The sequence below is a fragment of the Myotis nattereri genome (genome assembly GCF_964212035.1).
Source record: "Myotis nattereri genome assembly, chromosome: 10".
In the NCBI taxonomy this organism is placed as follows: Eukaryota; Metazoa; Chordata; class Mammalia; order Chiroptera; family Vespertilionidae; genus Myotis; species Myotis nattereri.
The window spans coordinates 4088378-4110508 of NC_138085.1; positions in this window are offsets into that span (position 1 = coordinate 4088378).

Consider the following 22131-nt stretch of genomic DNA (forward strand, 5'->3'; position numbering starts at 1 on the left):
TACCCCGACCCCTTTCCCTCTGTAAATATACTGTTGTCCTTGTCTACTAGTGTGTATGTGTGTGTGTGTGTGTGTGTTTGCTTAATCCCTTCACTTTTTCCACCCAGACCCCCAACCCAACTCCCTTCTAGCAACTGTCAGTCTGTTCGTTGTATCTATGAGTCCATTAATATTTTGTTACTTTAGTTTGTTCATTAGATTCCACATGTAAGTGAAATCGTATGGTATTTTTTATTTTCTCTGACTGTCTTATTTCATTTGTATAATATTCTCCAAGTCCATCCATGGTGTCACAAAAGGTAAGATTCGCTTATTTTTTAGAGACAAGTAGTTTTCCATTGTGTAAATGTACCACAGCTTTTTTATCCACTCATCTATTGATGGGCGCTTGGCTGCTTCCAAATCTTAGCTACTATAAATAGCACTGCAATGAATATAGGGGTACATATATTGTTTTGAATCAGTGTTTTAGGTTTCTTTAAATGAATTCCCAGAAGTGGAATCAGATGATGTATCATAGAATTGTATACCTGAACCCTATATAATGTTATTAATAACTAGAGACCCAGTGCGTGAAATATGTGCACTAGGGGGGCAGTGTCCCTCAGCCCAGCCTGCACCCTCTCCAATCTGGGACCCCTCGGGGGAATGTCCGACTACTGGTTTACAGGGATTGGGCCTAAACCGGCAGTTGGACATCCTTCTCGCAATCTGGAACTGCTGGCTCCTAACTACTCGCCTACCTGCCTGCCTGATTTCCTCTAACCACTTCTGCCTGCCAGCCTGATCACCCCCTAACCACTCCCCTGCCAGCCTGATTGACATCTAACTGCTCCCCTGCCGGCCAGATCGCCCACAACTGCCCTCCTCTGCTGGCTAGATCACCTCCAACTGCCCTCCCCTGCCATCCCAATTGCCCCCAACTGCCCTCCCCTGATGGTCCAATCGCCCACAACTGCCCTTCCTTATCTGCCATCTTGTGGCAGCCATCTTGTGATGACGTGGGGTGGCCACCTTGTGATGATGTGAGGGCGAGACACCACCTAGACTTTATTAGTATAGATTAAACCCTAATAAATTTAAATATCTATATTATTGATCATTTTAAAGAACTCGCTTTTAGATTAGTTGATCTTCTCTATTGATTTCCTTTTTTCAATTTTATTAATTTCTGCTCTATTTCTTCTACTCTTTTTCTCCTCTTCTTTCTTTTTTCCTTCTCCTCCTCTTTCTTCTTCTTCATTTTCCTATTCTTCTTTGTGTTCTTTTTTCCTCCTCTTCTTCCACCCTCACTTTGTCAGCCCCATTCACCTTCCTTTTTCATTTTCTTCTTCTCTAGATCCCTAATATTGAAGCTTATGTTATTGATTTTAGATCCTTCTAATATATGCATTCAATGTTAGAAATTTTCCTTTAATCATTGCTTTCACTTCATCCCACAACTTTTTTAGTATTTTTTTATTTACCTCAAAATATTTGTACATTTCTCTTAGATATTTTTTGTCCATCTATGAGTTATCAGAGGTATGTTTTTAATATTCAAATATTTTTGATATTTTCAGCTATCTTTCTGTTTGTTATTGATTTCTAATTTAATTCCATTATGTACTGAGACCAGAAATTTTATGACTACTATTTTTTAAATTTTTTCAATCTGTTTTATAGCCCTGAATGTCATCTTTAGCAGAATGTGTAATCTGCTGTTTTTAAATACAGTAAGCTATAGATATAAATTATATCCAGTTAATTGATGTTTCTATTTAGTTCAACTTATCTGATTTACCGCCTCCTGGGTCTAATTCTAATAGGATATTGAAGTATCTATATATATAAAAGCCTAAGTGACCATTAAGACCAAACTACTGGAATGACTAGAATGATAGGTCGACCAGTCACTACAACATGCACTGACCACGAGGGAGTAGATGCTCAATGCAGGAGCTGCCCCTGGTGGTCAGTGTGCTCCCAAAGAGGGAGCGCCGCTCAGCCAGAAGCCAGGCTCATGGCTGGCGAGCGCAGCTGCAGTGGCAGGAGCCTCTCCTGACTCTGCAGCAGCGCTACTGAGTGGTGGCCGCGGCAGGTGCAGCTGGGATCAGTACAAGCAGCGGGGTTCCCTGCCCTCGCTAGGGCTCCTCCTTGGCCACCTGCCGCTTGGTGCACTGTTACATCCCTCAGGGAATGTCCGACTGCCAGTTTAGGCCCGATCCCCAAGGAGGAGGATCAGACCTAAACCGGCACTTGGGCATCCCCTGAGGAGTTCTGGATGAGGGTGCAGGCCAGGCTGAGGGACCCCTTGGCCCCATGCACGAATCCGTGCACCAGGCCTCTAGTCTACCTATAATAGTAGATTCAAAAATTTCTCTTTGTAGTTCTATCAGTTTTTCCTCACATAATTTAGATGCATGAACATTAAGTATAATTATGTCTTCTTAGAGTATTGATCCCTGTTTTATTCTGTAATACTCTTCTTTATCCCTGATAATTTTTCCTGCTCTGATGTCTGCTCTATCAAATTAATATATTTTTTCTGATTATGATTAGAAGTGTATCTCTTTCTTTATCCCTTTATTTTTAATCTATTTGTTCACTTATATTTAAAATGGGTTTGGGATAGACAAAATACAGTTGGGACTTCTTTTTGATTTATTATGAGAATCTCTGTTTTTTTACTGGTCTATTTAGACCACTGATGTTCAAAGTGATCATTGATGTAGTTAGATTAGTATTTATTACAGTTTTTTATTTATTTCCTTTGTACTTTGTTCCTACTTTTGTTTTCCATACTCTTTCTGCCTTTTGTAGCTTTAGTTGAACATTTTTAATACCATTTTTTCTTAGCATATCTATTGTAGTTGTTTGTTTTTTAAATTAGTGGTTGCCCTAGAATTTATATTTACAATCATTCCAAGCCCATTTTGAAATAACACTGAACTTCCTTATGGTTAATGTAAATACCTTGTAATAACAAATGTGCATTCCCAATTTATTTCTCCTGTCCCTTAAATCATTGCTGTCATTTCACTTGTACATAAGCATACATAATTAAATACATTGTTTCTATTACTGTTTTTTGAACAAACTTCTATCTTTTTAATCAATTAAGAATAACAAAAATAAAGTTTTTATTTTACCTTTATTTATTCTTTTTCTGATGCTCTTCCTTTCTGTAGGTATGCGTCAGTTTCTGACCTACATCATATTCTTTCTCTATAATGAATTATTTTAAACATTTCTTGCAAGTCAATTATAATTTCAAATAATTACCTCAATTGTTTAATTGTTAGAGTCTATTTCTCCTTCAATTTTTGAAGGATAATATCACTGGGTAGAGAATTCTAGGTTGGTGATATTTTTTCTTTCAGCATTTATTTCACTTTTTACTTTTATGGTTTCTGAGGAAAAGTTGAATGCAATTTTTTACTTTTTGTTACTCTGTAAGTTATTTTTAACTCTAGCTTCTTTTAAAGTTTTTTCTTTAACTTTGACTTTCTTAAGTTTTAATATGCTATGTGTATGTAGTGATTTTGCCATTTATCATGCTAGATATTCTCTGAGTTTCCTGAATTTGAGGTTTGTCATTTATTGGGGAAAATTAGCAGTCATTACTGAGTCAAATATTTATCTGGTTCTCTTCTCTCTTTCTTCTTGTGGTATGTCCATTACACATCTGTTTCAACTTTTGAAGTTGTTCCACTGTTCTTGAATATTCTGTTTTGTTTGTTTTCATTCAATCATTTCTCTTTGTTTTTCATTTTTGGAAGTTCCTATAGCCATATCTTCAAGCTCATCAATTCTTTTTCAATTGTGTCCAGTATAATAATGAGCTTTTCAAATGCATTCTTTATTTCTTAATTTCTTCTTAGAATTTTTCTGTCTACTTACATTATCCATCTGTTCTTGCATATTATTTACTTTTCCCATTAGGTATGATATTAATCAGAATAGTTTTAAATTCCTGATTTTAGCATTTCAACATTCTTGCCACATCTGACTTTCTTTTTTAAAAAAATGTTTTTATTTATTTTAAGAGAGGAAGGTAGAGGGAGAGAGAAATAGAAACATCAATGATGAGGGAGAATCAGCTGCCTCTTATATCCCCCACCCCTTCAGCCCCCCGCAACCCTGACATGTGTCCCGACTGGGAATTAAACCATGACCTCCTGGTTAGTAGTTCTTTGCTCAACCACTGAGCCACACTGGCTGGGCTGCATCTAACTCTTTTTATGGTGCTTGATCAGTCTCTTCAAACTCTTTTGTTTCTTTGCTTATTAGTATGTTTGGAAACATTTTGTTTAAATTTGGACATAATATATTGGTTGTAAGGAACTCCAGTAAATAGACTTTTAGGGAAATGGGGAGGAGAAAGCATTCTGAACATACAAAAAGTTCTCTGTGTTTTGGTGAGCCAGTGCCCATGGACTGTGAACTACATCAGTGACTCTCAGGTCCCCCCCCCCCCCCACACACACACACACCCCACCACCACCACTCACGTAGAACAGTATGGCTGTAGAAGTCTGGAGTTCATATTTCTTTCCCCCATGTAGAACTCTAGAGCTGGCTGAACATGTATATCTCCTGTACTCTAGGTAGATTATTCTTTCATAAAATCTTAGCAGGTTTTCATCTGGTAAAATAGTTTATCATGAGGGCAGGCCTTGTTAAAAAGAATGTAATTCAATGACAAACTTTAAAAGACGACATGTTCCTCAGCCCTTTCAGGAAGTAGGAAGACATTTTTCTCTCATATTCACTATGAAAACCTAGTAGAACTCCTAGAAAGAAATCTCATAAAACTGTGTGGGCTCACTGTTACTAGAGACCTATGGAGATTTTAACATGTACACTTTTCCATACAGAGGCTCTAGCTATTAGCTGATTACAGATTAGTTTTTCATCTTCTGCCACTGTTCCCACAAAGCCTGTTACAACATGCCTGTGTTCCAGTTGAAAGGGCGAGTCGTCGCGGGGCCTACATGGGCCGGCCGCCGGGCCCCATGAGGCACAGCCTAACCACGCTGTTGGCGGCCTCGGGCACCGACTCCCCAGCCCATGGCGGGAGCCCGGCGCAGGCCACCCGCCCGCCGCCCCTGGACCGGACCCACGCAGCAGCGGCGGTGGCGGGGCAGGTCGCGTGCCCTCGCCCGAGGAGATGGAGGAGGAGGCGATTGCCTGTGCCCCCGGGGGATGAGACGGAGGACGTGGACTTCCTGTCTGGGCTGGAACTGGTCGATCTGCTGGACCCTGGGCAACCGGACTGGCCCCTGGAGCCCGGGCTCGGCTCGCCCTGGGGGGGGACTAGGACTGCGCCCTCCATCTTGCCCTGGGTCCTCCATTTTTTGGGCAGCTTCCATGTGCTCAGGAGAGTACCTTCTTCCCGGGAGCCCAGGCCCCTGCTGGCCACACCCGGGATTTCTTTAACCAATGACAATCAAGGGATGTGAGCGCCATAGAGATGACCAATCCTGTGTAACAAGACCCGACTCGTGCCTGGCCAATCGGCGGGGCCCACAGTCCCCTACCCTGCCCTTACTATAAAACCCACAATCCCATCAGGCCTCGCCCTCTCTGCCACCTGCTGCTGTACCAGTAAGGAGGGCAGGGGAGCCAGATCTAGGTTTGAAATAAATGACTCTTTGCTTTTGCATCGGACCCGCTGGCTCCCTGGTGGGCTCTTGGGAATCTTGAAATCTGGGCACAACACCAGTAAGTTGTGATCCTTTCCACCTGTTTGCCATCATTATTCTGAACTCTATGTCTGATAAATTATGTCCACTGCATTTAGCTCCTCCTCTGGAGAATTTTCTGGTTCTTTCATTTGGGGTTTGTTTTTCCCCCCATTTGGATTCCTGTTTGAGTTTGTCTGTGTAGGAAGTAGCTCTGCTATTACTCCCAGTCTCCAGTGCAGGACAATGTCAGGTGTTGTTTGTAACTTGCCCTGAATACCCTGTTTGGAGCTATCAGCAATCCACAGCTCTGACTCCTTCTGCTGGGCTCAGTGCTTTTGGAAAGGACCAAGATGTGCACCAAGGTTTGCTTTTCCTAGCCCTGAGCCCAGAAGGAGCTCAGACAAGACTCAAAGCCTCCAGGGGTCCAACTGCCTCCAGAGGCCTGCTTCTGTCTGCAGTCTTATTGTTATTCTCAGACTTAATTACTGTCAGGCTGTCAACCACAACAAGGTGTAGACTCCACTGGGTTGAGCAAGAGATTTTCACCAGAGTGGGGCAATCGCCCTCCCCCAAGGCAAACCTTCCAGGATGGTAAAGGTCTGCTGGAGAAAGATGTCCTCTGCAGTATGAGGGAATAGCTCAACACAGGAGACTGGGTGGTTGCCTTCCGAGCTCTAACCCCAGGGTCCAACCATGAATTCTCACACAGCTCCAGTCCACTCTGCCCTGCCTCTGTAGGAGCACCAGGTGAGTGGCTGCCAAGACATTTTGTGTGTTGGCCCTTTAAGCACGTGCCTGAATTTCTCTCCATGGAAGACAGCATCCCTGCTGCTTCTCACAGTCAGATGTTATGTGGGCACCTTTCTCCTTCTGGGGCTCTGGGCTGGGGACTCCAGCTTGCACTTTAGACCCAAGAGTTCTCAGGGGGAACCCCCACAGCTGAGATATTCCTCAGCAACTTCAGCTGCTGCCTTTCAGAGCTGCCCAGCCCGCTCAGGTCTCTGTGCTTCTTACCAGTCTCTGTGCCCTCTCCACTCTCCTTTGCTGGTTATCAGGGTTCCCTCCAGATAGTTTTCAGCGTATTATTCAAGGTGGTTTTTCTGTATTTCAGTTTTAATTCCAGTTTGGTCCTGGGATAGTTTCAGTGTAGCTTCCACTTACTCTGCCACCATTTTGAAACTCCACTTAGATGATTCACATTTTCTGACTATTGTTGCAAAGAACATTTATGTACAAGTTTTGCATGAACTCTTTTAAGGATTATTATTTCTAGGAGTGGAATTGGTGGACCATAGAGTAATTTCATTTTTAATGTTTTGAGAAAATACCAAAGAGTTTTAGGATCATCCTGAATTCTTACCATTGATGAATGATGGTACCAATTTCAGTATATCAGTATATTTTTTTAATTAAATCTTTATTGTTCAGATTATTACAGTTGTTCCTCATTTTTCCCCCCATAGCTCCCTTCCACCCGGTTCCCACCCCACACTCCGCCCTCATCCCCCCGCCCCACTGTCATCCATAGGTGCACGATTTTTTTCCAGTCTCTTCCCGCATCCCCCACATGGCTTTCTCCCCCAAGATTAGTCAGTCCACTCCCTTTCTATGCCCCTGATTCCATTATAATCACCAGTTTATTCTGTTCATCAGATTATTTATTCACTTGATTTTTAGATTCACTTGTTGATAGATGTGTATTTGTTGTTCATAATTTGTATCTTTATCTTTTTCTTCTTCTTCCTCTTTTTAAAGGGTACCTTTCAGCATTTCATATAATACTGGTTTGGTGGTGATGAACTCCTTTAGCTTTTCCTTATCTGTGAAGCTCTTTATCTGACCTTCAATTCTGAATGATAGCTTTGCTGGATAAAGTAATCTTGGATGTAGGTTCTTGGCATTCATCACTTTGAATATTTCTTGCCACTCCCTTCTGGCCTGCAAAGTTTCTGTTGAGAAATCAGCTGACAGTCATATGGGTACTCCCTTGTAGGTAACTGACTGTCTTTCTCTAGCTGCTTTTAGGATTCTCTCTTTGTCTTTTGCTCTTGGCATTTTGCTTATGATGTGTCTTGGTGTGGTCCTCTTTGGATTCCTTTTGTTTGGGGTTCTCTGTGCTTCCTGGACTTGTAAGTCTATTTCTTTCACCAGGTAGGGGAAGTTTTCTGTCATTATTTCTTCAAATAGGTTTTCAATATCTTGCTCTCTCTCTTCTTCTGGCACCCCCATAATTCGGATGTTGGTACGCTTGAAGCTGTCCCAGAGGCTCCTTACACTATCTTCATATTTTTGGATTCTTTTTTCATTTTGCTTTTCCGGTTGGGTGTTTTTTGCGTCTTCGTATTTCAAATCTTTGACTTGATTCTTGCGATCCTCTAGTCTGCTGCTGGAACTCTGAATAATATCCTTTATTTCAGTCAGTGTATGCTTAATTTCTAGTTGGTCCTTTTTCATAACCTCGAGGGTCTCACTAGATTTCTTGAGGGTCTCACTATATTTATCGGCGGTCTCACCAGTCTTTTTCGAGGGTCTTACTAAATTTATCGGCGGTTTCTAGAAAGTTCTTGAAAAAGCTTAAAAGTGTGGTTTTGAACTCTATATCCAGTCATTTGCTTTCCTCCATTTCTTTCATTTGTGACCTGTTTTTGTCTCTGCATTTTTTATGCTTCCCTGTGTTGGTAGATTGGTTCTGTGTTATAGGTGTCCTATAGGGCCCAGCGGCTCAGCCTCCCCAATTACCTGAGGTGGACACTCTTGGTGCACCCCTTTGTGGGCTTTGTGCACAGTCTTGTTGTAGTTGAGCCTTGATTGTTGTAGGTATCACTGGGAGGAATTGACCTCCAGGCCCATTGGCTGTGAGAATCAGCTGTGCCTATGGTGGGAGAACTTCTGTGCTGAAGACACCCTTATGAGGCAAGACTTGCTTCAGTGGAGCTTTGGTGCTCACTGAGTCTGCCCCCTGAGTTTGTCCCTTATGGATATGAGGAGTTGTAATTGGATGGTCCCACTCTGACCACTGGGCACACTGGCTCTTGGATCTAAGGAGGTGTAATTTAGCCTCTGCCTGAGGCTACCCAGCAGGAGCTACGAGGAGATCTGCAGGTTCCCCTTCCTTGTTTGGGGTTTGGAGGTGCCCAAATGAGGCCCAGCTATGAAGTAATGCAAGCTGCTGTGGGGCCTTGGGCCTTCTCTTGGAAGTTCTGGGTCTGTCTGGCCCAGCTGCATTTTGTTAGGTAATTTTCAGATTGCAAAGGGCCAGGGCATTCATGTGCAAAAGCCTCTGCCACAACTTGGGTGGGGTGGGGTCTCAGGGAATCAACAAGGTGGAGTAAGCAGCTATGGTTGATCCTCAGCCCTGCCCTAAGGGGCCCTGCATCTCAGTGTCCTGGTAATTGCTGCAAGCGCCTCTGAGGGAAAGCCGCTCTCAAGTTCTGAGTTCTGCCTGCTGCCAGACAATCCAGTTTCTCCCTGTATGAGTCTGGGTCCCCAGAGGCTCACCCGGAACTGGAGTTCTGAACAGTTGGGGGCTTGTGACTCCCTCCCAATACAAAACGACAGCCACGTCCTCAGTTGCCAGCCCTTGCTGCGTGCGCCTCGGTATCTCTTCACTTCCACATGTCCTCTGAGTCTCAGTGTGCTTTTCTCTTTCCTTCTAGTTGTAGAATTTCCACTCGGCCAGCCTTCCTGTGGTTCTGGATGATGTCCATTTTGTCTTTTAGTTGTATTTTTGAATTTGTTGTGGGAGGCAGCAATTTCCGGTGTTTACCTATGCCGCCATCTTGGTTTCTCCTCAATATATTTTTATCAACTGTTTTACTCTATCATTTCAATTAGAGCAATTCTAGTAGGTATAAAATGGTATTCCTTTATAGTTTTATTTGCATTTACTGACTAATTCTGTTAAGTATTATTTCAAGTATTTATTGTCTCTTGTATCTTCTTTGAAGAAATTTTTATTCAATCATTCTACTCATTTTTCAATTCGGTCATTTGTCATTTTATTAATAAACTACAGGCCCAGCACACAAAATCATGCACAGGTAGTGTCCCTAGGCCTAGCTTGGGATCAGGGCCACCTTCCGCCCACTCGCCAGTCCCCAGTCCTGCCCTGCGCCATTCACCCCAGTTCCCCGTTCACCATGATCGGAGCCTGCGGGCCAGGGGAAGGGACCGAGAGGTGGTCCATTCACCTCATGGCGACTGGTCAATCAGTCGTTCCAGTCATTATGTCGTTATGGTCGCTGGCCTTTTATTATATAGGATTGTAAGATTTCATAGATAGCCTTACAAATAAGGGACTATGATCTGCAAATATTTTCTTTCTAGGTATGGCTTATCTTTCAATTTTTTTATGTTGTCTTTTGAAGCACAAAAGTTTTTAATTTTTATGGAGTTTAACTATCTATTTTCTTTTTTTCATTTGGTGCCTCTGATTTTGCTGTCATATCTAATAAAACATTGCCTTATTTACACAGTGTATCTTTATTGATATTGTACTAAATAGTTTAAACTTAGTGCTTTTTAAAAAAGGGAAATGTATTATCTTAAAATTCTGCAGGTCAGAAGTCTGAAATGGCTCTCTCCAGGCTTAAATTATGATTAAGATGTCCAGAGGACTGAGTTCCTTTCTAGAGGTTCTATGGGAGAATCCGTGTCCTGGATTATTCTAACTCCTATGATTTTTCTGTATGTATTCCCTGTCTTGTACCTCACATCCATCTTTAAAATGTCAATGGATAGTCATATATTTCTCATATTCTGTAACATTGCTATTGACTCATTTGCCTCCCTCTGTCACCATACAGACACTTGTAATTACATTGGGTCCTCTCAGATGGAGCAAAATAGTATCTTCATCTCAAGGTAAGCTGATTAGTGAATTCAATTCCATCAGCAACCCAAGTTCATTTTTGCCATGTAACCTAACATACTCACAGGTTCCAGAAATTAGGACGTGGATATCATTCTGCTTTTCAAATGATAAACATCGCATTCCTGGGGAAAAATTCCACTTGGTCAGTGTTCATAATATTTAACTGTAGATTTACATGCATATGTAAGACAGAATATAGTCTTCTACATATCCTCTGTACCCTATGCACAGTTCCCTCCAAAGGTAATATCTTCAAAAATGTAGTATAATATCAATAGCAGGATACGTATATTAATACAGTTGAGATTCTGAACACTTTTATCATAACAAGGATTTCTCATATTACATTTTTATAGATGCAAACATTGTCTTTCCCTCACCCTGCCGAGAGCTCTGACAAATAGCAACCACTAATCTGCTCTCCTTTACTATAATATGTGACATTAAAAGTGTTATATAAATGGAATCATATAGTATAACATTTGGGATCTGACTTTTTTCATTTTTTTATAAGACTAAAGAGAGGCATCTGTGTGTAACCAAAGTTTTTCCTTTTCTTACTGAGTAGTAATCTATGGTGTGGGGTTCCTGCAGTTTATGTACCCATTGCTTTCTGAGGAACATGCAGGTATTTCCAGTTTTTTAGCTGTTATGAATAAAATGGCTTGAAGCATACATGTACAGCTTTTACATAAACAGAAGTTTTATTTCTCCAGGATGACATCACTAGGTTGTATCGTGGTTGCATGCTTAGTTTCAGTTTTATTTAAAGACCCCCAAATATGTTTTAGACTGGCTGTACTATGTTAAATTCCCACGAGTAATATATGAACCATTCAGTTTCTCAGCATCTTTTCCAGCACTTTTTTTGATAGTATGAAATAACATCTCATTGAGTTTTTACACTGTGTAGCTTAACAGTGTGGAGGAACTTTCCATTTGTGCATTTGCCATTTGGATATCCTCTTTGGTAAAATGTCTCTTCAGATCTGTTGCTCATTTTCAAATTGGATTTTTTTTTTTTAATTTTGAGAGTTTCTTACATATTCTTGATGTGCATTCTCTGCAAGATATGTACCTTGTAAATACTTTTCTTACATTGGTAATTGTAATTTGCCTTTTCATTCTTTTAATACCTTCTTTTACAAATAAAAATGTTTTAATTTTGATGAAGTCCAATTAATCAATTTTTCTTTTTTGCATTTTCTCTATAATTATTAATATTGATGAATGCAATGTTGTTGATTTTTTTGTTTATATTCATGAGAATTCTTGGTGCTTATATTTTGTTGTTGTTGTTTTTCTTGTAATGCCTGAGTCTGGCTTTGCTGTCAGGATAATGGATTCATAGAATGATTCACAAGGTGTCCTTTCCTATTCTCTTTTGGTAGAATTTTCAAAAAAGTTTGGATTGATTCTTCTTAAATGATTGACAGTGATGCCATCTGGGTGTGGGCTCTTCTCTGTGGGCAGTTTTGGAATTGCTAATTTGGTCCCTCTACATGTTAAAAATCCATTGGCACTTTCCATTTCTTCTGTTGGTTTCTTGTTTGCTGGTATTGCATCTCAGGCTGCTACAATATTAAATGATTTCCCTGATTGAGTTTTTTTTTTTAAATATATTTTATTGATTTTTACAGAGAGGAAAGGAGTTGGGATAGAGAGTTAGAAACATCGACGAGAGAGAAACATTGATCAGCTGCCTCCTTCACACCCCCAACTGGGGATGTGCCCGCAACCAAGGTACATACCCTTGACTGGAATCGAACCTGGGACCCTTCAGTCCGCAGGCCGACGCTCTATCCACTGAGCCAAACCAGTGAGGGCGTGATTGAGTTTTTGAGAAACACCATGGAAATAGGTTCCTCCTGGAGAGCAAACTCTGAATCAGGTTAAATAATGACAATGCTCTACAAATGGGGCTTTTCTAGAGGGAGCTCAAGAAAGACCAAATAGTGGCACTGCCCTGGGGTGGCATCTTCTGAGGAGCTTCCATCATGATATGCCTCCTTCAGGGCTGCAAGACTGCGGACTCTACACTACTGTGATGGCCACACTAATGGTTCCCAAGGCTACAAAGAGGAAGCGAGATAGGAGTGGCTGAGATGAAAAGCCAGTAACTCTGCTATTCCTTTTCTCTCTCTTTTTTAATTGAATTTATTGAGGTTACATTGTTTAATATACTTATATAGGTTTCAGGTGTACAATTCTATAATACACCATCTGTATATTGTATTGCGTGTTCACCACTCAAAGTTGTCTGCTTCCATCATCATTTACCCTCCTTGCCCTCTTCTACCGCCCCAACCTCCCTTCCCCTCCGGTAATCACCATACTGCTGCCTATATTGATGAATTTGGTGGGGTTTTTTTTGCTTAATCTCTCCAACTTTTTCACCCATCCCCTAGACCCCCCTCCCCTTTAATAGCTGTCAGTCAGTTTTCTGTATCTATGTGTCTTTCAATTTTGTTTCTTTATTTATTTTGTTCATTAGATTCCACAGAGTTATTTACAATAGCCAAGATTTGGAAGCAGCCCAAGTGCCCATCAGTAGCTGAGTAGATAAAAAAAAAGACATGGTATATTTACATAATGAAATACTACTCGGCTATAAAAAGGAAGTAAGTCCTATCTTTGTGACAGCATGGATGGACGTACTTGGAGAGCATTATGTAAGTGAAATAAGTCGGTCAGAAAATGACATATGATCTCATGAATATGTAGAATCTAGTGAACAAAATGAACTGTGCTATTCTTAACAAAGTTCAGCAACTTTTCTTCAGTGCTTATCAGAGTATTGCAAGCTTTTAGCTAATTTCTAGAGATGAAAAAGTTGGGTCTTGGTATTTTTGTTAATATTTTCAGTGATTTATGGAGGTATGGACAGAAGTCCTCACTACCACATTCTACAAATACCTCAACTTGGATTTTGCTATTACCAACTGATTTTAATTAAGATAATATAACTTAATTAACAGAAAATCAATAGCTTGGCACGTTCTGACTAAACTTTGCCAAATCAAATATTCTCTTATGGTAGAATTATTGGTTTTCCTCAATTTTGCAAATCATAACCTAAGAGTGTGAATCACAAAATCAATTGGGAGTGCAGAGCTGACAATGCCACACGTGACCGCAGTTATAGAGAGTGTCATCAATAACTGTTTATCTATATGTTCACTTTTCCAATTGCTCAACTACCAGCACATATGTTGCTAACTATAAAATAGCTACCTGAAAACAAAAGAACAATATCATAAATCTCCATATACCATCACCAAGTTTCAGAAATTTAAAATTGCCAGTACTTTTGTTACTATGATTGAGTAATCATATTAAAATCAGGTCTTCATGTTAATGGTCTTTTCCTAAAATTTTCTGGAAAGTAAAATATTTTAGTTTTTTGTTTGTTGGGTGTATTTTTTTTTTTTTTTTGTAAAATAAACAAGCCCAAATAGGGAAGAGAGCTGTGGTTAGTAGTTTTTTCTCTTAAAATTTGGTGTAATTGATGACTAGAAAAACTTTAGTTAGGATTTGCAATCATCTACGTATTTCCAGCATAAAGTAATGTACCAACAGTGATGATGTGTTCTTAGAGATTCTGCACTATTGAAAAGGAACAGCGCTCATATCCACATTTGCACATACTGAAAATATCACTTGGGTGAGTTTTTGATTTATGAGGGTAGAATAGAACTTCAAATGCATAGCAAGAGTAAAATTCCTGCTACATTAGTCCATATCTGTTTTTAATATCATAGGAATTTATTTGAATATGTTGTTTTTGTTCCATAATCCCCCAAACTAACATATGTATCAAGGTTACCTGATGATATAACTACAGGACACCATATAGTAAAAATGACTTTTTATATTTTCATCCCTTCTCTAGGGATTTAAAGAATTGCTGAATCAAACAGTAGTTTTAACTAGAAACACAAGTACTCACTCATCCATCTTAGCCCACTTAATTTTTCTTTATATTGCTTGTTATCTCCTTACATAAACTATTTAATTGAATATAAGTTGCAGTGATTATATGATACATGATTATTTTATGCATCACTAAGAAAGAAAATATACTGCCAATTAAATACTGAAGCAATTCTTTCCTCACTTAGAATTTGTATTTTAATAATACTAAAATTAACCTTTATACTTATTTAAGCACAGATATTTATCACCTATCACCCTTTCCCATGTAAAAAAATGAAAAGTTCAATGATGAAAATTAGGCAATTTAAACCTTTACATTAAGAAGCTGTGAGTTGTCTATATCCTTTTCTGTATACAATGTCATCCTCTGTACATTCAAGATCTTTGATCACTTAGCATTTTTTATGCTTTACTATGTTTTAAAAAATCTTCCCAGCTACTAATACATATTGTAGCTTTAATAGAATTTATTTCTTTTATTAATGGAATTTTTTCTTATTTGACTAAAGTCAAATGCATGAATCTGTCACCCCAGCTTCTAATTATGTTGAAGAACATTCTTATATCTGCTCCAAGACATTCGGCAATATTTGCTGCACATAGGAACCCTTTCCACCATGGTCCATGGTGATTTGCCTATATCCACAAGCCATGCATGCACAGGCTCCCACTGTACTTGATCTGAGCACCCTTTGTTATTTATGGAGCAAAGGAGGATGAGAGGCTTGTGATGAAGTTCCCAGAGCCATCTTGCCTTGGCATCCACAGCTCCTCCAGGAGAAAGGCCATGGGCAGAAAGATGCAACTCTACAGATGCTTTCTGACATACACAAAACAAACAAGCTTGTATTTATGTGCAGGGACTCATTCAAAACTTCTCAGCTAGAAAGTACTTAACTTTTATTTTTATTAAAAACTAGAGGCCCGGTGCACAAAAATTTGTGCACTGGCCGGGGGGAGGGGGGTGTCCCTCAGCCCGACCTGTACCCTCTCACAGTCTGGGAACCCTTGGTAGATAACCACCTGCTGGCTTAGGCCCGTTCCCCGGGTGGCAGATGGCAGACCTGGATCCTGCGCTGGGTCGTAGATGGCAGGCCTGATTGGTGATGGGGCAGGCAGCAAATCATGCTGTCCTGCCCTGCCTGCAGTATGCAAATTTAACGGCCATTTTTGTTGGGTTAATTTGCATACTCTTCTGATTGGCTGATGGGCGTAGCGAAGGTACGGTCAATTAGTGTAGATATTTAGTGTTGCGATTATTGCAGGTACCCCCTCCTACTTCCTTTTTCCCACCTCTATCCACCCTTGTCTCCCCCTTCCTGAGCCTTCACCACACTATTGTCCATGTCCATGGGTATGCATTATATTTTTTACCTAATCTCTTCACCTTCTGTATCCAGTCAGCCCCATGCCTCTCCTCTCAGGCACTGGCCTGTCTGTTCCATGTATCATTGCTCTCAGTTCCATTATTTAGTTTATTAGATTTCACATATTAATGAGATCATATGGGTATTCATCTTTCTCTCACTGGCTTATTTCACTTAGCACATTAATGGAGGCTCATTCACACAGTCACAAAGGGTAAAGGTTTCTTCTTTTTTATAGCTACACTAGAGGTCCAGTGTACGAAATTCCTGCACTTGGGGGTGGGGCGGTCCCTCAGCCTGGATTGAGAGGGGGTGCAGGATAGGGGCCTGGGAGGGACGTGGGAGGTTGGCCAGCTGGGGAGGGACTGCGGGAGGGCTCCAGGGCATGTCCGGCCCATCTCACTCAGTCCCAATCGGCTGGACCCCCAGCAGCAAGCTAACCTACAAGTCATCTGCCCCCTGGTGGTCAATACACACCATAGTGAGCAGTTGAGTGGCCTTAGCATATTATTAGCATATTACGCTTTGATTGGTTGAATGGCCGACCAACAACCAGACACTTAGCATATTAGGCTTTTATCATATAGGATAGTATTCCATTATGTAAATGTACCACAGCTTTTTTATCCACTTTTGAGGAACTCAGGTTCAAAATAATTGGGGGAACCTATAAAATTTTTGTGAAATTTAACTGCATACATTTGAGTTAAAAGTAAAAAGAGAAGGGGATTTTGTGAGAACATAATACAGTTTTATTATTCTCTGTTGTGGGATTATTTGAGTATTCCCTTGGTTTTCTGAGGTAGTAATGCAGGATTGCTCCTTAAAGATGTCCATTGGTGAGGAAAGATCTCCAAAGAGACCATTCAGAATGGACAGAGGGAGAGAAAAGAAATAATGACCTTAAATATTCTCTCTTTTTAAACATCTTTGTTTTTCATTTTCCTAGTCTTTCAATCCACCACAAAAGCTTTATTTATTTCTGTTGGCTTCCCATGTTAACATAAAACTCACCTTATGCATTTAAGTGCTAGGATTCCATTGACTTGTCAGATTTGTGCAGAATACTAAATAATAATAATTAGAAACACAGGAAGCCTATCACATATGCTTGGAGCAGACACTGATAAATATCTTTTGATGGGTGATAAACTATTATTAATTAAAAGCATTGTGTTTTTGTCTATTATATATTGAACAAAACTATCTACATAAGAATACATAATTTAGAACCAGTTGCTTTAAATATTTTAATGTCACATCACTTCCTAATAATTTTAAATAAATTTTACCTAAATTATGGTTTTGCTAGAAATATTAAGTTCCAGAGGATCTTACAACAGATCACTCTTGTGTACTATCACTTTGGCTATAATCTATATATATAAAAACGCCTAAGCTACCGTTACAGCAGAACGACCGAATGACCAGAACCACTGGTCGCTATGACATGCACTGACCACCCCAATCGCCTGATCAGGGCCTGCTGGCCAACCTCCTGGTCCCTCCCCCCAGCCAGAAGGGGATTTTGTGAGAACATAATACAGTGTTATTATTCTCTGTTGTGGGATTATTTGAGTATTCCCTTGGTTTTCTGAGGTAGTAAGGTAGGATTGCTCCTTAAAGATGTCCATTGGTGAGGAAAGATCTCCAAAGAGACCATTCAGAATGGACAGAATCTTGATACTTAATCTTTACACTTTGGGGTGGGGAACAGGGAACTGGGGGTGGGTGGCGGCAGACACGGATGGTGCCAGGCCAAGGCGGATGCAGGCAGGGGGCTGCGGGCTGCTAGCAACCAGAGGAGGGAAGGCCCCGGCCAGCCAACCTCCTGGTTCCTGAAGGCTTTTGAAAAGCCTCTTTTGGGGGGGGGCGGGGAGGGCTTTTCTTTTTCCCCCAGCGGTGCACAATTCAAAGGCACAAGCTGTGGAGCCACCTGCCCTGGAGCTGCCCAATCTCTCCCCACGCCCAGTGGGATTGTGTCTGGCACATGGCAGGGTGGAACACCCAAAGCCGCTGCCTGCAGGTGGGAAGTTGGGGGGGTGTTTACATAGAGGCCTCAGAGCTAGACCACCTGGCCCCCAGCATGCTCTCCACCTGGAGGCGTCCAGCTGCAGACCTCCCACCCCAACCCCATTAACTGGATCAGTGGTGGGTTGGAGAGCGACGCGGGAGGGTGAGGAAATGAAACTTGGGGTCGGTACCATGGGTGCAGTGCCCGTGACCTTCCCCTCCCAGGGTAATGCTGTGCTCCCTAACCTCCCATGAGCCAAGAGATAAATGTGGATTCTCAAAGGCAGGCCCCCAAGGAGATTCAGCTGGGGGGACGAGAGGAGTTACTCACTTGTGACACCCCTACCCTTTGCTTTAAGGCTGCATTCTCCTTCCCTAATATATGTTGCTTGAAGTGCATGATGGTTTGTGTTTAGACATGCAATAAAGGTGGGAAAGCAAAGTTTTGTGCTTTAGAACAAAAGAATCTGGAGTCTTTGTGGGGGCAGGGGTCTCTCTCTCTCTCTCTCTGTCTCTCTCTCTCTGTCTCTCTCTCTCTCTCTCTCTCTCTCTCTCTCTCTCTCTCTCTCTTTCTCTCTCTCTCTCTCTCACACACACACACACACACACACACACACACACACACACACTCCTTCCTCCCCCCTTCCTGGCCTGGGGAATCTTCATGCAGAAAGTTAACCCTAGTTCCTCAGAACCCACCCTCGCTGGAGCGCCCTCTGTTTAGTTTTTCTCTCACAAGGTGTTTTCCTAACTTCTAAACCACCAGTCGGACATCCCCAGGGGGGTCCCAGATGGCGAGAGGGTGCAGGCTGGGCTGAGGGACCGCCCTTCCTCCTCCCCTCTGCACTGGGCCGCTAATTTAAAACATAAGTATAAACAAATACTAAAATCAATTTGAATTTTTAAATGAATTATTTTGAAAATAAATAATTCTAAGCCACATTTTATATTTCAATAAATATTTATTTGTATAAAAATAATTGCAATGTTTCTTAGTTATGCCATAAAATCTCATTATCATCTTCACATATTATACATTTTAATATATAAAACTGAGTCTTGGAGTTTGAAAATGAAAGTTGTGAAAGTAGGAGAACAATTCTACAGAATCGGTAGAAAATACGGATAAAGGAACTGTCATAACTGGTGAAAGTAGTGCTCTTTCTCAGTCTACCCATCTTCATGCCGGAACAGTAAGACACAGTGAATAAAGTGTCACAGACTCTTACCCCCTCAGCCCAGAATTTTTGGGACATAGGACTGATGTTCAAGTAAAAAGAAGACTGTTTTTTACAATGTGTGTATATGTGGTTGTGTGTGTATGAATATACTGTAAATGTATGCATTTGGATTTTTATACTATATATTTCATTACATATTACATATTTGGATTTTTGCTGTGTAAATGCATACATTTATTCTATTAACTTACAATGATGAAAAAATGTGTGACATTTAGATTCAGTTCATAAGGATGCCTGAAGGTCAAATGAATTATTTTAGGTATGTGTAAACTTTTTACTCTGAGAATTTATTACAAATGTTTTGGCAAAAAACTTATGAATTCCAATGGTTTTCAAAATTCTTTACAAAGGTTTTCCAGAAAAGCTTTGGCCTTTTTATTTATCAACAAAGAGATTGCACAAACTCTATATGTGTATTCAAACTATATGTGCCTTATGGCTGTGTTTCCTTATTTTAAATGACATTATGTATATTTGTGTGTGTGTGTGTGTGTGTGTGCTTACGTATCTGTACACACATGCTTAAAACATAAAAATTCTGCTTTTATGACAAGTCTATTTAAGATTTACGCAAGTTTTGCATATTAACCTATATTTTATAATTACTTATATTTAGTTATACCTGGCATTATAAAAATGAACACAAGCTAAAATACAACCTATCCATTTTAAAACCCTATATTTAATATAAAATGTATCAACTTATTTACCAAGTGTTATGAATATTCATTTATTCAACTATCATTTGTTGAATACCCATACTAACATAAAATAGTACTGGGCAATTGATAGATCAGAGAGAAGCAAGAAAAGCAGGACTTAATCCTACAGCTGATCACATCTGCACAGAAGGGGGTATGTTGGGACATCCATACCGTTCCTGGAAACCACACCTACACTCACACAGCGCATTTCTGCTCTCCAGGAACAATGCCACCACTCAGGACCTCAGCACAGAAACGCGTGTTCATGACGGGACTGTCTCTGGAGGGGGAGCGCCCACAGCATCCTCTGCAGTGTGTGCCCAGTCAACCACAGAACAACCGAGCAGCCATGCTGTGCAAAGGGAGGCCAATTTAGAAGAAGAGGACTATTAAGATCGTCCGACTTCCTTAAATGACCTTCATTAATTTTACACCCTCTGCCAATTAATTGCACTTATGAAACTTCCTGTCTCACTCTAAGCAATTGAACTAATCTTGGCCTATTCAGATTTTGTTTTTAAATGGTTATTTTCAATTATTGATATGAATCTTTATAATCACATTACATTGGTCTCACTGTATTTATTTATTCATTCTTTATTCGGACAAAATGAGTCCCTGCTATCTACTTTTAAAACATCTTGTTCTTTTCTTCATGACACAACTTGAAATGTTGTGTGTATTTGGTGATTATATTTAAACAATGTCTCTATTTAAAATATAAGCTCAACAAACACAGACATCATATAGCTTTTTTATCATTCTGCTTTCCATGCCTGTTTCCACACACATACAGAAAAAGACAGAATTCCTCTTTGTTCAATAAATAAATGAGTTTAAGGCACATTTATTTTTCACTTGCTTTATGTTAACATTCTTGGTTTACAAAACTGAATTAGATCAAAGTAAATATGCCAGAAAGCTCATGGTCTATACATTGGTGTGGTCCCTGCAATCATAGATTTCTTTCCAGTGCGTGCTTGTGGGATAGAAAAGGGACTAACCAAGTTTATATTGTAGTAATCTTCCCTCCAAAACTGGTACATTTTAAAGTGTAAATAAAAATAAGTAATAAATAATTAATAACAAATAATTAATAGCTACCAAACAAACAACCAGAACAGTACTTTTCCTTTAAAAATGACCCATTCTGCCCTAACTGGTATGGCTCAGTGGGTAGAGCATTGGCATGCGGACTCGAGGGTCCCAGGTTCGATTTGGTCAAGGGCATGTACCTTGGTTGTGGGCACATCCCCAGATGTAGGAGGCAGCTGATTGATGTTTCTCTCTCATAGATGTTTCTAACTCTCTATCCCTCTCCCTTCCTCTCTGTAAAAAATCAATAAAAAATATTTTTAAAAAATGACCCATTCCTAAATGTTCCCCATTGCTCATTGTAAAAGCACAAATACAGTAGTGACCAGAAATAAAAAAAAAAATAACGTGGTTTTTTATTTAATTTTTGTATTTTAGCCCCAACACTGAGTTATGTAACTCTGGAGCAGTGATAAATTTGTCTCCATAAGAACTGTAAGAAGCCTTCTGAGGAGAGCAGAGCAGCTGGCTCCATCCTTCAGTGTTTCTAAAGGTACAGAATGTTTCTGGAAAGGTAAACATCCTTGATAGGACCCAAACTTAGGGGGCCAATGGAGCATGCTCCTGGAGTCATGAGGCATTCCAGACCAATAGGATTTGTTAAAACACCTAACCAAAAGCAGACAAAGTTTTGCACTTTTAAAAAAACTGAGCCTTGGTCATGGAAAGATCAGAAGCATGTTGTGTCCTGTATTCATCCTCACTGAGAGGCTGTGAGTAGGCTGTGTGATGTTGGGAGAATGACTAAACATGAGCAACTCAGCCTAAAACCAACCACTGGGGATGCAATTATCACACCCAACATGCATCATCAGTACCCTTTAAGCATGATGACTAAGCATGAAGATTCCGGTAAACACCCGAGGGCCCGCAGGTACACAGGCCTGTTCGGAAAGGTTAAGGAACAATTAGGGGTGGTTGCCTTCAGCCAGCTCCCCTAAGAAATTCTTTTGGAATTTCCTCTTCACAAACTTTCTAACCAAGTCTCCTGTGCTCCCCCACAATATGGCTTGTGTTTCTCTGACTGGCTTATTTTGCTTAGTATAATAGTCTCCATGTCCACGCATATATATTTTTAGCATAAATAATAAAAGAAGGTAAGAGTCCCTTCTTTTTTACTGCTGCATAGCAGTCCATTGTGTAAATGTACCAAAGCTTTTTAACCACTCATCTACTGATGGGCACTTGGGTTGTTTCCAGATCCTGGCTACTGTAAATAATGCTGCCATG